At 41.1% G+C, this 15,372-nt stretch overlaps 1 long non-coding RNA gene across 1 annotated transcript; it reads right to left on the bottom strand.

Annotated features, from left to right (window-relative positions):
- Positions 1–456: 456 nt before the first annotated feature.
- Positions 457–8,410, bottom strand: LOC135973929 (uncharacterized). Its single transcript, XR_010591041.1, has 3 exons — positions 7,595–8,410; positions 3,876–4,020; positions 457–3,568 (listed from the first exon to the last, which is right to left on the bottom strand). It is a non-coding gene; the product is annotated as an uncharacterized LOC135973929 (long non-coding RNA).
- Between the last annotated feature and the right edge of the window lie 6,962 nt (positions 8,411–15,372).

Genomic DNA, 15,372 nt, shown 5'->3' with positions numbered 1-15,372 from the left:
TAGATCTACCATAAAAAAAAATGGTTGTAAATCACACTACCATAGGTTTCTGATACATCCAGCTCCTGATGGTGCTGCAAAAGTCATAGGAGAGAGCCTTTCTGGTGCTGTTTTGACACTTCCAAATCCAGTGCCAGCCAGAACCAGAAAGTGCAGGTGCATATGTAATTAAGTAATAACACCGGGTAAAAGCTATTCACAGTGTACTGAAGACAGAAAAGTGTTTCTGCTCAGGTTTGGTTTGCCTTTGAGCAACAGTCTGATTTACCATCCAAAGCATAAAATGCTTTTTCAAGAACATTATGGGTCAGATCCTCAGCTGGTGTAAACTGGCATGGATCCACTGAAGTCAAAGAGTTGGGCCAAAGTTTGTAATTACAAGAACCTTAGCTGAACAGCAGTTTTATGATGGAGGCCCATTGGGTTGTTCTGATAAAAGTTGTTTATTAGGGGTTTTGGGGGGGGGCGGGTGAGGGGAAGTTAAAATTAATATGAATGTAAATATTGCTCTTCTGAGATTAAACCCACAATCCATTTAAGGTCACTAGACATGTTACTGATCATAGCAAGTGTTATTGCTGGCATCAGGATTATATATTGAGGCTGCCCCTGTTGCAAGACAGATTTTTAAACGTTTTTAGACACATGACAAACATTTACCAAATCACATTTTTAAAGTGAACCTTTGCATTTATTAAAAGGAGCCCCGAACCAATACATTTCTATTTCTCCCCCACACTTGTTTAAAGGCACCAGGATAATAGAAATAAAAACAATTCTCCTCTTATGCCAATAACTTTCAAAGGCCAAGTGTAAATTTGTACATTTGAGATATTACTGATATTGGTAGAAACAAACACAAATGCAATTTCAACTGTCTTGATGCAAAAGGAAAGTTATAGGCATTTCTTGTCTCTGGTTATGACACCACATTTAACTATTTGTCCTCTGAAATAAGTCCAGCAAGATGAACAGTGTATATATTGGGTTTGATCGTGCCATGTGCATCAGGGAAAATTCCTCTGAAACAAATGAATGTTGCAATACTTTTAGAAGTTCTGCTGTTGCCTCATTTCAGATCTGCATTCCAGAATGATTTGGGTTATGTTTATACTTCATAGCCAAAGTTTGAGGCAGTGTCTGTCGCTGTCTCTGGAAGATGAAGTTTTTATGCGGTTGCACCTGTTGAAAGGGACTGAGAGCATTTTACGCTTAGTTGGCTTCAAGTCAACAATACCCAATGAAGTCTTAGAGAACTGGAAGAAGGATGCTAAGACAAAGACTGTAGTGAAAGCTGAGAATACATAGTGGGATGCTGCTAGGATAGAGCATTTCCTCCAATTGTTCTATCTCCGGCTCTTTAGTGTTGCCACCTATCCCTCTTCTCGTCATTTCTCTCTCATAAGGGCTTTTTCCAGTTACAGCTGGTGTTCCTTCCTATCAAAGGTGCATCAATAAAGCTGAAATGCCAAACTCCTGCTCTCTCCTGACTGACACTCATTTAGCAGAATTTAAACAGCTGAAATATCAAACTTTAGGGCCTGGATTATATGGGGACGGGTGGGGGCGGAACCAACCATATCACCTCGGTTCACTCCTTAGCTGCTTGCATAATGGAATCTAGGGAGATGACTAAAATCGCCTTAAACTTGGTCTGTAACACGATGCACATTGTGCTATATGCAACTATTATTGAGAAAAGGTCATACTCACAGGTTCAAGTAATCATACATCATCAAATCATCAGTATTATCAGAATGGCCTATACAAGGGGCAAACTTCATTCCTGGTGTAAATCAGTGCAACTTTATTTAAACAATTCACACCAGGGATACAGTCAGTCAAAAGTGTATTACCAACTATGGTCATCACTTACAAGGAAACCAAGGGATCTTTAGAACATCTTTTGAAATGAGGATCCTCAGTACTTTATCCCATCCTGAAATGGGATCAAGATATGAGTTTCTCTCACTAGAGCACAAATTCCAAAATATTCAAGCTGTTAGGTCTTAGATTTTTCTTTACTATGATATATATTGGCCTTCTACTTTCTTTTTGATGCTAGTTAAAGGAAGAAGGGAGACTTTCAGACATGGTTTCTGTACTGACAATCTTCTGTCTCAGGGAAATTCTTTATGGATGGGTATCTCTGGCACCGGAACAGAATGGCAGAAATTACAGACTGAAACACATGTGTTTCTGTGTTTATTTGTGTTTCCATTGGCTGCACTTTCAAACAATATAAATGAGCTTGTACGGGGGGGTTGGGGAGGAAAAATGATAATTCTGCACAGAGAGAAACCCTCTCCCCAGTCTCCCGTGTCATAAAACTGATTATTTTATTTCCGGTTTTCACAGTGTTTTTGTTGTTGTTTTAATATTTTACTTTCACAAATATTACCGATTTATACCATAATATATTAACAAGCTGATTACCATGAACACCTGCAGTGATCACTAATATTAACTTCTCAACTACCTTAGAGAGCTAAATAATCTTAACTCACTATTTCCAATATTCTTGTTATTTTCTGTAGTAATAATAGTGACATACAGCAAACAGGGCACATAGTGAAATTACCTGGTCTCTTTACTTAAAGCAAAATTGACAGGTTTTAATTGTGTCCCCTGTACCCAGACATAGCACTAACTCAAATATTCAATATCATTTAAAAAACAAATTATCCTTCTCCAGAAATACAGGCCAATTCTTTACATTCTTCCTGCCCACCACTCAGAAGGAATGGGGTATTGTCTAGAACCACTAGATCACAATCCCTTGGGGCTCACTCCTGCCCCTCACCCCCACCCCCAGGAAGTACATGGAGGCCTGATTCTTCATTTCCCTGTACTTCGGTTGTCTAGCATTTGACGCTCATTGTGCAATGATGGCCATAACCAGTCAAGCAAGGCAATGAAGAACCAGACCCTCCTGGTGCTGTGTCAGTGACTTCACTTGGGTCAGGCCAAGAATCTTGGTAGCCCTTTGAGTTGCGATTAATTTAAACTACCAGAAGATATAAACTGTTTCAACTCTGCCAATCACAAAGTAAATGAGGAGTGGGGGGGAGACAACATGTCAGGCTTCTTGTATTCTATTCCCGTCTCTGCCACAGACATGTTGTGTGGCTTTAGGCAAGGCTCTGAAACTCTCTGTGGCATAGTATCTCCGCCTGTAATCAATACATTTACCTACTTCACAGGAGCATTTTGAAGCTTAATACACCAGTCTCTAAATAAAAAAAAACTGTGACAGCCTTAGCTAGAGGGCGCTATAGAAAGTAAATGTACAGTATTCAAAGGGGCTAGTGTTTTGGTGCTCAAAAAGTTGTGTGTTTCTGTTTAAAACCCTGATGAGTTTAAGACTGTTTTATGGCTGGATGAGCTTAGGTTGTATAGTTATAAGAATTGTATTTTACTAAATGTTAACCCGCTGAGAGGCCAGATCACTCACTCCTGTGACCAAACCCCTGGGTAGGATGTGATGGGAAGGAAAGATTTGGGAGGTTTCCCTCGTGGAGTTTCTTGCAGGCAGATCACTGTTCAGGGGCTGGCCTTGTCTTCTTCCCTGTAGGATGAGCAAAGAGGTTCAGCCCACAGAATCCCCCAAAATAATTCCTAAAGCATATAAAAAATATTTCTTGCTTCTTCACTTTGTCCCTCTTCTTCTTCTCCCCAGGTGCTTTCTGACCATCACCTTCCTTTATCTTCTCCAAACCCAGAGCCTCAAACTAGAACTCTCACCCTCAGCACTTGTTTCACAGTCCATTCACCCAGGTTGGAGACCTCCAGCTCCACCTCTCTCTGACTCTCAAGGCCAAAAGCAGCTTTGCCCAGCAGGTATGAAAGGGACAGGTCCCAGGTTGTTATCTTACCTTCAGCAAAGCAGGATGGTGCTGGGGCAGCAATCTCCTCTATTTTCTTGAAGCCTCTTTGGTCTTTGTTGGGGCGTTGGCTGGTCACTAATCCTACCATCCATCTCAGGGGAAGACGGGTGGTTTTATCAAGGAGAGTTGTCTTCTAGAAACACCAAGCAGCAGCACACACAGGCGAGGAGGAGGGGAAGGGTAGTAGGAGAGAAAAAACTTACCTTGCTATTTGTGTATGACTGGCACTCCCTACATTTCTTTAATTTTTTTTTAAAAGCATGACCTTGAAACATCATTAAATATGAAAAATATCTGGGGAGTTGGAGCGGGAAGAATTTGCCTTTTTTTTTATTAAATGACCATACATTACATTGCTCTTCTTTTAAAATTGAAGACTGTCAATATCTATGGAAAGTCAATCAGCTGTTAGGTTCTTACTGTTGTTTATTATTTCCTTGCTCCAAAAGCATACTTAATGCTTTTTTATAATAATCTGTCACTTGCAAATCAGTCAGAAAAAATATTTTTATTAAATATACCTGGGCAGAAATATTTGTATAAGTTCAGCAATTACTGAATGTCATAAGGCTATAAGAAAGTGTATTTCCTGTTAGGATCAAAGATTTGAATTAGATAAAAAAAACTGTCCTCTTTCTTTGGAAATTTTCAAGACATTGTGTCATGAAAAATATTAGGATTGTATATCATATGTGAACTAGGTATTATAGGAAGAAAACAGTAGCAACGCCCATCTCAACAACACCATAATTCTCGAAGTTAGCTGCTGACCAAGCCTATCTCAAACCTAGAGGATTAGAAAAATATATATGCCAGAGCACTCCTTCTGGGCAAGTCTCAAGGGTTTTTCCCCCTTCCTAGAATATTTGTGGGAACAGAGTGGTGAATTTTTTGTTTTTCAGTGGGATGGGATGGTATTGTGGATCTGTTTTTTTCTTTCCCAGCAACCCCTCTATAAATTGGCTTTTTACTAACATTTGTATATTTAAACATATCGTCCATGCACAACATTTCTTATAAGAACAAATGGATAACGGTATATTTTTTTAAAACGAGTATACACACAACTTTTTAAAGCAGATGAACATAGTTTATTCACCTTTGGCCTGAGATAGAACATTGAAAATTTCAACTCAGGCATCTGAAGAAGTGAGGTTTTTACCCACGAAAGCTTATGCCCAAATAAATCTGTTAGTCTTTAAGGTGCCACCAGACTCCTTGTTGTTTTTGTAGATACAGACTAACACGGCTACCCCCTGATACTTAACTCAGGCATAGGCCCCCAATTCAGGAAAGCACTTAAGCAGATGCTTAAGTCCTATTGACTTTTAGTGAGGCTTAAGCACATGCTTAAGTGCTCATTCTGGTAAGGGGGGTCATAATTTGTTATGTTCTACCGATAAAGGGAAATTGAAGCTGAACTTCAACTAGAGAGCGTGCTACTCACCTTCTCTATAATATAGTGTTAATTGTTCAGAGGTCTAATAAATGATTTATTACTATTTTATATGCAAAATTAATTCATTAAACTTTTTATTAAAAGACTCAAAGCATTTTCATAATTTTTGTAGACTCAGAAATGAGACTTTTTGGGAAAATGCATCGTAGACGTTTCTGTGAAGGTTTGCAGCAGCACAAGTGATAAAGACATTACCAGCAGCCAAGTTTCCTTCCAACCTTTCATTTCTGAGTAATTTCTGCAATGAAGAGTGAAGTGTAATAGACATGAAGGAATGTGGCAATCCATTTGTTTTATTTCTATTAAATTATTGCTGATTGCAGGTTTGGGGGATGTGTAGGTGAAGTTGGCTGATTTATTTCAGTTTGGTCAGGAATGCTTTTTCAAAACACCTTTAACCTTTTTCTTCCAAACAGTTAATTTGGGTCACTACTTTTGCACTGAAGTTTTGATTGTTAGAGGAAATACTTCTGCATACTTTTGCTCTGTTGTAACAAAGGCAATATGTTGTGGGCCACATGCCAACAGATTTTAACCACAGACTAAAGGAAGAGAGACAGATTAGTCTGTGGTGGTCCTATAATCATAGTTTCTCAATATTATTTTTCTAATTGCTTAGCGCAAGTATTCACCATTAAAGTGGTTTACAGCAGATACAGGGTGTACCCATACTAGTAATGGAACACACCATACCCTTTCAGCTGCATTCCTCTGTTCTCTGGCAAGTGTTCTGTAACAAATTTTGTCATAAACTAAAAACCACTGTAAAATGTCCAGCCAAATAATATAGTTTTAGTTCTTCAGCAAGGTCCGTACTTTACTATTCAGCTGCTTTCAAATAAATCTGGTCAAGCTAGAGATGAATTGAACAGAGAGAGATGGACGTAGTTGGGGATGGGAAACTTACTCCAAAGTACATTAAGGACATCCTTGTCCACCAGCTTTTGGATGGGAGCAAGAAGATCTTCCTGCCAGAGTAGCATTGTTCCCATCCGTTTTCTAGTGGTTTGTGCAGTCTGGTTTTAAAAGGCTCAGACAAAGGAGCCTCCTCCAATTCCCTAGGGAAACTATTTCATATCCTAATAAATCTCACTGCTAGGAAGGTTTTCCTGATATTCTGGGTAATTCTTTCCTTTCTTAATGGCATTCCATGCAACAGAGAAAGGGACACAGACACTGAGTGTATTTGTGCTGTAGGAATATTTGCCTAGTAGGTGTCCCTTACTCCTCAATAGCTGCCACTACAGGAAAAGGATCAGCCAACATGGGAGCGTGACTCACCCCTCCTGCTCTGCCCGCCTTAGCAGCCCGAGTGGCACGAGAAATTAAAGCCCCTCCCCACTGGGTGCTCTCGTCATTCATTGTAATTGCCAGTCTCTTGCTCCTGTCAAAGCTCCACCACAAATGACACACTCTGAATGTTTCGGAGTGAGTGTTCCCTGACTGCAATGAGCTGTGCTGGGCATGGAACTCACTCCTCCTCGCAATCCATTTCTCTTTGTCCTGCACTTTTCAAAAGCACCTGAAAGATCTGTTTCCCCCCATACACACTTTCAGCATGACTATATTGGCCCTCTATTTACTACGTTCCTTTCCAGTCCCTTTCTCTCCCCTTTATAAACTGTTATGTTTGTACTTCAGTGGCTTTTTATTGTACTGCATTTTATTTGGTTTTGCAGCATAGCATTCTCTAACCTCCAGACACCAGTCACCTGCTCAAAGTCCCTACAGGTGGAGGAAGCTGGAATTTGACAGTGAGGAGTTGGATGCTAAGAGATTCACACCTTCCTCCTTTTGGGGTACCAAAGAACAATAACTCTAGGTGTAAAAAGAGTTAGCATTTACAGGAGCCAAATTACTTCTGCCTCTGCTTCACGTGCCCCGGCCAAATTCAAAGGGGACTGGCTGAGACTGGTGAAATGTGCTCAATCAGGGTGCATTTTTGTTCCTTTGGGAAATGGAGGGTTTGATATCCCTCATAATTTAATCATCTTAACACCTGAAAGACAACCTCTGCTCATGATTCAAGTTCCCGTGTGAAAACTGGCCCAGTAAGACTGGGACGTGAAAGAAGAGGACTGGAGAGCTTTGGGCTGTAGATTAAGCCACTTGCTACCCACTTCATAAATTCAAAGGCTATGAGAGGAGCAGAGACTACAGGTGATGGGGAAAGAAATTTCCCTCAGCAAAGCGTCCTGCGTCAGCATTTCAGGGTATGACATTTTGGGCAATAGCTTCATTTCCCTACCTTTTAAAGATTCTCCCATCCCGGATTCCTCCTGTGATCTTGATCCGCAACACATACCTATACTGCTGATTTGATTTTCATGTAGAATTTACTTGGAAAGGTGCACGCACACACCCCTCAGAGAAGTGAAAGTGTTTTGTATAAACTAACAAACATGCAAACCTGATCAGGCTCCCGCTCTCCTGACTCAGACAGTGGTAACACCAAGGCTATTGTCGTCATCTGGGGGGGGGGGGGGGGGGGGAGTTAGCTGATACAGACACTGTTTGTTTAGAGTTTATAAATTACAGATGGGTTCCAGGGCGACCTATTTGAGAAGACTCCAACCAGAATAGACAGACAGAGACATCATTGCTTGATTCCACCTGCTGCTCCAACTATCACCCTCTCGCCAAATTTGATAAGGTCCTGATTCAGGACAGAATTTAAGCATATGTATAATCCCATGTTTATGTGCTGCCCTGCATCAGGATGCTGATTTGATTGGGGCCTGAATATGCTGTGTACAACCACTGCCTGGATTTCCTCCATGACGTTCGCAAGAAACTGGCCAACCAGCCACAATTAAGTTGAGGAGCAGTGGCTATGTCTTTTTTAATTAAAAGATGCACCAATATGTATAAACAGATTAATACAAATGGCTTTGATTGCAAGCCTCTCTTTCTTCTACTTCCTAATGTTGTTTGTCTAAGCACTTTAGTCCATGGACAGTGACTTTCTATGTGTATAGGCAGTGCCTTGCACAATGTAGAGGCTAAGAAAATACAAACAAATAATAAAATAAAATAATAAACATTCTTGATACAGAAAGCATCAGCTATATATTATGGGTGGAACCAGGGCCGGCTCCAGGCACCAACATTCCAAGCAGGTGCTTGGGGCGGCAATCTGCAAGGGGCGGCAGTCCATGTGTTTTTGCCGCCCCAAGCAGTGCGCTGAATTGCCGCCGCGGACGGCGGGGGCAGTCAGTGTGCCGTTAGGGCGGCACTCGCGTTTCCGCGGCAGCGGCAAGTCAGCGGCAGCTTCTATTTTCAGCTGCCCGCGGTGGCAATTCGGCAGCTTCTATCTTCCAGCTGAAGACAGAAGCTGCCACCGAATTGCTGCCGCCGCGGAAACGCACATGCCACCCTAATGGCACACGGACTGCCCCCGCCGTCCGCGGCGGCAATTTAGCGCGCTGCGTGGGGCGGCAAAAACAGTAGAGCCAGCCCTGGTGGAACAAGTAGCAATGTCTCCAGTTAAAGTGGCCCGACACTTCCCATTATAAGTGCTGATTTCAGTTCCTTTATAACTGGGTTTGGCAGAAATCTGTTTTTATTTTTTATATTTTGACAGATAATATCTATGTTTAATCTTAATTTTTTAAATTATTATTTTAATTTTAATTTTTATCTATTTAAATGTTCATATTTGCAGAAAATTCTGGGGGGAGGTCGTACAATTATCAAATGAGAGTAGATGTTGAGATTCAAAAAGTTAAAGCTTTATAAACCGTTAAAACACAAATTTTCAACATCATGTCAAAATAAACAAAGTAAATATTCTTAAATCAAATCTCACTAGTTTTTGCTATTCATTCACTAGTTCATTTGTAACAAGCCTAATTCATAACTGATTGGAAAACCATTCCCAGAAAGTAGTTATCAGTGGTTCACAGTCATGCTGGAAGGGCATAACGAGTGGGGTCCTGCAGGGATCAATTCTGGGACTGGTTCTGTTCAATATCTTCATCAATGATTTAGATAATGGCATAGAGAGTACACTTATAAAGGTTGCGGACAATACCAAGCTGGGAGGGGTTGCAAGTGCTTTGGAGGATAGGATTATAATTCAAAATTACCTGGGCAAACTGGAGAAATGGTCTGAAGTAAATAGGATGAAATTCAATAAGGACAAATGCAAAGTACTCCATCAGGAAGGAACAATCAGTTGCACACATACAAAATGGGAAATGGCTGCCTAGGAAGGAGTACTGCGGAAAGGGATCTGGGGGTCATAGTGACCCACAAGCTAAATATGAGTCAACAGTGTAATACTGTTGCAAAGAAAGCAAACATCATTCTGGGATGTATTAGCAGAAGTGTTGTAAACAAGACACAAGAAGTAATTCTTCCGCTCTACTCCACACTGATTAGGCCTCAACTGTAGTATTGTGTCCAGTTCTGGGCGCCACATTTCAGGAAAGATGTGGACAAATTGGAGAAAGTCCAGAGAAGAGCAACAAAAATGATTAAAGGTCTAGAAAACATGACCTATGATGGAAGATTGAAAAAATTGGATTTTTTTTAGTCTGGAGATGAGAAGACTGAGAGGGGACAGGATAACAGTTTTCAAGTACATAAAAGGTTGTTACAAGGATGCGGGAGAAAAATTGTTTTTCTTAAACTCTGTGGATAGGACAAGAAGCAATGGACTTAAATTGCAGCAAGAGAGGTTTAGTTGGACATTAGGAAAAACTTCCTAATTGCCAGGGTGGTTAAGCACTGGAATAAATTGCCTAGGGAGGCTGTAGAATCTCCATCATTGGAGACTTTTAAGAGCAGGTTAGATAAACACCTGCCGGGATGGTCTAGATAATATTTAGTCCTGCCATGAGTGCAGGGGACTGGACTAGATGATCTATCAAGGACCCTTCCAGTCCTATGTTTCCATAAAAAACTAGATCACTGGATTTTTATTCTAATAATGTCTCAAGCAGCATTTTTTCTTACTTCATTTATCTGTAAAATTTGATTATTATCATTGGAAATATTTTTGTTAGCTTGTGTATGTGCAATGGAATAGACATTTACCAACATTTACTGATAGAAAACCTAATCCTTCCAAGGCTATTTATAACTTCGCAAACTTTAACCATGTGTCTGAAATTGAACATTCCAGGTGTCTGAGGTTAGGGGAAAATACACTGTTTTGTCTTGATTAAATCATTTCTTTGAGAAGCTCTCGCACCTCCAAGTTTTGGAGCAGGGCTTGTCTTTGTGTCAGGGATGTGCCTTTTGCTATTCCTGTGGGGAAAATGCCCAACTTTGGCCAATTTAAAAGCCCTTGACAAATCTCAGTCTCCACATGCTCAGTAGAAGTTTGTTAGAGTTCGACAGCTAAATTCCCTGAAGATTATTGCTGAACTGAGTATATTCCAGCCCTGGGATGAAGGAACCGAACAGGACTTTTTCTGCATTTGTTGTTCCAAGCCTCTGTGACACCCAGCATGGGAACAGAGAGCAGGGAAACTGTCTCTACTGTGCTCTCAGTTCTCCCCCTGCTGGTGCACAGGCAGCATGGAGGAGGAAGCTGCCTTATTCATGTTCAGAGGGGAGAAGAGCTGGGACTTGATCCTGTTCTCCTACATCCAAAAATTCAGTTTGAGTCCAGACTCATCACTGAGGTGTCTTTCTTAAAGCTACATCTGAGGTGATCAGGATCAAGTGTAGGGGAGTGGGTTAGGATGCACCATAACTACAAAGTACACAATTATAAATCAGATCATATACATATTCTAAGACAGACTAACGCATGCACATTACCTTCTACATTGTATCACATGCTTTATGATTGGCTTACTAATTTTGTGAGCCAATCCCTGTAGAGATCATGAGCTATCCATGCACTACAAAGCATTCAAGTAAGCAAAGATGCAACTACACGTTTACCACAAATTAAACATTTCTTATTATTATTTCTTTATCTACGAGCTATACGTTGTTTACAAGGCCACTTGTGAATTCATGCTTTGTCCACAGTTAATCTCTGTTCCCTTACTTCTGTGTTCTTTCATTGTTCATGCAAGGCCTACAGTGGGAAAAGGGAATAAACTGGGACAAGGAGCATGGGGGCCTGAAGACTGTTTCATAACATACACACAAGGGGGCCAACATTCTTTTAACATAGTTTTTGGATGCATGTGTGTATGTTATATGTATAACTTCTGTACCATATATATACATGCAGATTCTGCACCATAATAGCCAATCGTACAGAAGTTACGCATATGGTGAGCCTTTGGTAGGTTGTTTGATTCCATTCAACAGCCAAGAATACGGTATGCTTATTCTAACTATATTCCAGAGCTACTTTCTTTAAAACAGTACTGATCCTCATTCCTCATGCCCTAAAGCAATGCCTATACAGAGCCAGGCCAAAAACCCTGTCTGAAGCATTTGCAAATGAAAGGCATCTCAAAGAATATGCAAGTACAATAGGTCCCCCAACGTAAAATTTTTTGTAGCCCTGTAATCACTTTTTGCTCCCTACTTCAGTTTTCCTAGAACTGCATCCAACCTCAGCCCGTCTCCCTGGAGAACAATTGTATGTTCCTCTACCCATTCTAGTTTTACAATCCTGTGTGGATCATTTGATGAGCATGTGCCATCTTATCGGTATATTGGATACATCAGCTCTGTGCCTATGGATTTATTTCCATTTGGACAAGGGATAATTGTGGGAGGTACCAGAATGTAATTTTACTGTCTAAAAGTGCTGCAAGACTCAGACTGAAATCCCACGCCCTCGTGCTGGCAAAAGGTTACACCTTTCACTGCTCCACCACTTTGTGTTTTTAGGCACAATGCCATAAATAGTGGGAAACTTGAAGAAGCCTGCACAGTTTTCCATAATATCACTTTCCCCTCCATATGAGAGCTATTGCATAACTACGCAGGTTTGGTAAACCACACAGAACAAGGGCTGATTATGAAAAATAATTCAGTAGCATAAAAGAAGAGGGGATTCATTTTATCCTGTTCCAAGGCAAAGCAAGTTTAGCCTCTTTTTCAGTGCAAATGTTGAGCGCATTGTTAATGAACCTTCACATATGATCTTCCCTGCTGTATTGTGGTAGTGTCACTTGGGATTGTCAATGTGAATAGGTTTTTCTTCAGTCTCTTCCTCTTAGATTCTCCTCCTGTAAAGAGCTATGTACATTTCATTAGTTACTTATCTCCACTACCTCCTAGGTTAATTTTTCCCCTGGACAAAGCTTGGAATATTTTTGTGGACAAATGGTGTCTTTCCAGTCCACTGCTGGAGCACAACCTCCTCGCAGGCTAACCTAGTGAACGCATTTTGCTAACAGCGTTAAGAGCATAATCATTAACTTGTTTTCAGATAAAAGCTGTGAAGCAGAAGATGCTTATCTCTGTTTTGCCTCTTATCAGCAGGCAGCTCAGCAGTTACTCCTCGCCTCCAGACTACCTGCTGAATGGAGGTGTGGGGCCAAGTTATCCACAAATGCTAACAGCTGTGCCTGGAAGTACCAGGCATACCAAAGACCTTGTCTTCTCTGAGCTCTGCCCTCTGGGTGTGCTATTTACTCTCCCCAACTGTGTCTTCAAGGGAAACTTTCATCGGGGGAGAAACTAAACCATGACACACCAGAGAGAAGAAGCTTATGGGAAAAGCTGTATACAATATAATAGATAACTTCTCGCTAGGCTATTTCCCCCAACCATACTGTAGAATTTAATATAGAATTATAGCCCTTCTACAGAACTCTAGAAGAGAGTTTAAATAAAGCAAGCAGGACTTATAATTCTCCATTAAAAGTACAGGTTTGAGAGTAATTTTTATAGAAGTCTGTAAGTCTCAGCCCATTACAGTCTATGGGACTTTTCTGTAAGGTGTGGGAGGTCTAGTGGCTGGAGTGTGATACAGGGTAACTAAGGACTCCTCGTTTCACTTCCCATTTCTGCTTCTGACTCGCCTTGCAGCACTGGGCGATTCACATAACCAGCAATTCAGCTTTACCTGTCTGTAAAAGGGAGACAACAACACTTACCTACATCTCAGGGGCACTGGGATGTTTAGCGTTTGTAAAGCACATGAGGATCCTGATTATGAATAGTCACACTCAACACTTGTGCACTGCTTTACATTTGCTAACATCAGAGGCTTGACGCACACACATCAGAGAGATCCAGTGCTTTCATCAGCACAAGAACTATCAGAAGCCTGCGATGTGTGTGCATGCACAGTCAAAGCCGCAGTGGTGTGATAGGATGGATTATATACAATTTTTCCTAAAACATGTTTGAATGTAAATCCTGTGGAAAATCTCTCTCTGGATGTTTGGTTTTTTTGTAGTTACATGTATTAGCAACGCAGGGCTAGAGGAAGTAATGGTTGTAGCCATTCACACAATCACAGTTTGGTTTCTATGGAATGCTTCCTGGGATGTTGTGTTTGTGGGTGGGTGCCGTCTGAGACAGATGGCTGTAAATATTTGGCAAGATATGTTTGAGGGTTTCTCTAAACCTTGAGGTTGCATGAGGTTTCCTGCCACTCTTTAAAAATAAGCCAGACAAACAGTGTTTGTTGGCTGCAGTGGCCTAGGTATGAAATTAAAGAAATAAATGATCATTTCTTCACCACTCACTGGGTGAGAGATTTCTGCTATCAAAGTCACTCCACTGGAATAAGACTCTTGAGCTGGGGATCTGGACAAAACACTTAAACAGGTGCTTAACTTTAAGCACATGAGCAGTCCTACTAAATTCAAAGCAGCTGTCCTCTGTGCATTAGTTTTCCTCCCCAAAGTCACACTCCTAAGCTGTTTTCCTTCCTATTGGAATGGCTAGAAACCAGTGGAGACTCCACCACTGGGACACTTAGGGCTCTGCCCCGCTCAGAAAAATGTGACAATAAACCCACAGTAAGGTAAATTCGCCTCCCTCCGTCCAGTTGTGTGTGTCATTCCCACCCAGTGCTTCAAAACGTGGGCCTAGATTTTGTGCACATTCCAATAGGGGGGTGCCAAAGCAGAAACAGGGCTTCATGAAACAGCCTGTCAGCTACAACCCCCCCCCACACACACACACACATACACACACACCTCCTGCCTTGCCTTTTGCACAGGCCCTTCATTAACTAGCACACATGAGTGTGCCCAGTCTCAGGCATGTTACAGCAGCCACTTAAAATCCTGAACACATGATCACACTGAAAAGAAATAGGATGGGGAGAGAGTCCTGGAACTGGCATAAAATGAGGGAATCCGAGCCTTCGTGCACAGTTCTGACCTCAGCTGAAAACATTTCTCCTCTGTGGGTTCATGGATAGCAAAATGAGGAGCTACCCTAGTAGCACTGAGTTCAGTCCACGTGCATGTTAATTTGGAAAGGAGATCTCTGTTCTCTGCCATTTGCTTGCTTTATGTTCAGAAGAATAATCTCAAAAGGCCTTCAGCAGTCTAGAGAGGTAAAGATATACACAAGCAAGTTACTGTCAGGACTTGAAGCAATATTTTTAATAGAAATATTTACTAAGTCCCAATAAAGAACCACTACTCAGTGACTTCTCCTCTGTTTTTTTGTTTTGTTTGTTTGTTTGTTTGTTTTTTGTTTTTTTGCTAGGAAAATGCTTTTTCTATGGTCACTAAAAATACTCAAGTTTAAAATATTCTTACAATAAGTTTGTGATCTGCAGTGCAGCCCTGAGCAGCCAGCGCTGTCTGTAGTTAGTTGAGAGAATCACATCAATCATAGGCATATTAATTGCTGACTAGAAAACTCACTCTCCTTCTGTGATAAATAAGAATGTATTGCACAAAGAGTTTAATCAAAGTAGGTGTAATTAGCCACATTTGACTGATGCAGAAATAGGGATACAGAGCAGGTAAATGACTTCCTCATGGTCACACAGCAAGTCAGTGGGAGATTCCTAAGCCAGGTTTCCCAAACCCCACTCCTCTGTGCAAATACTAGGCAAGCTCTTTCTCTAACCCTTCTCTGTCATGCTATGTAAAACCTTTAAAGCATTATTCCAATGGCACAACACTCCATGCA

The sequence above is a fragment of the Chrysemys picta genome, chromosome 10 (genome assembly GCF_011386835.1).
Source record: "Chrysemys picta bellii isolate R12L10 chromosome 10, ASM1138683v2, whole genome shotgun sequence".
NCBI lineage: Eukaryota > Metazoa > Chordata > Testudines > Emydidae > Chrysemys > Chrysemys picta.
Note: the sequence above shows the minus strand (reverse complement) of the source record. Positions and strands in the feature narration are given on the sequence as shown.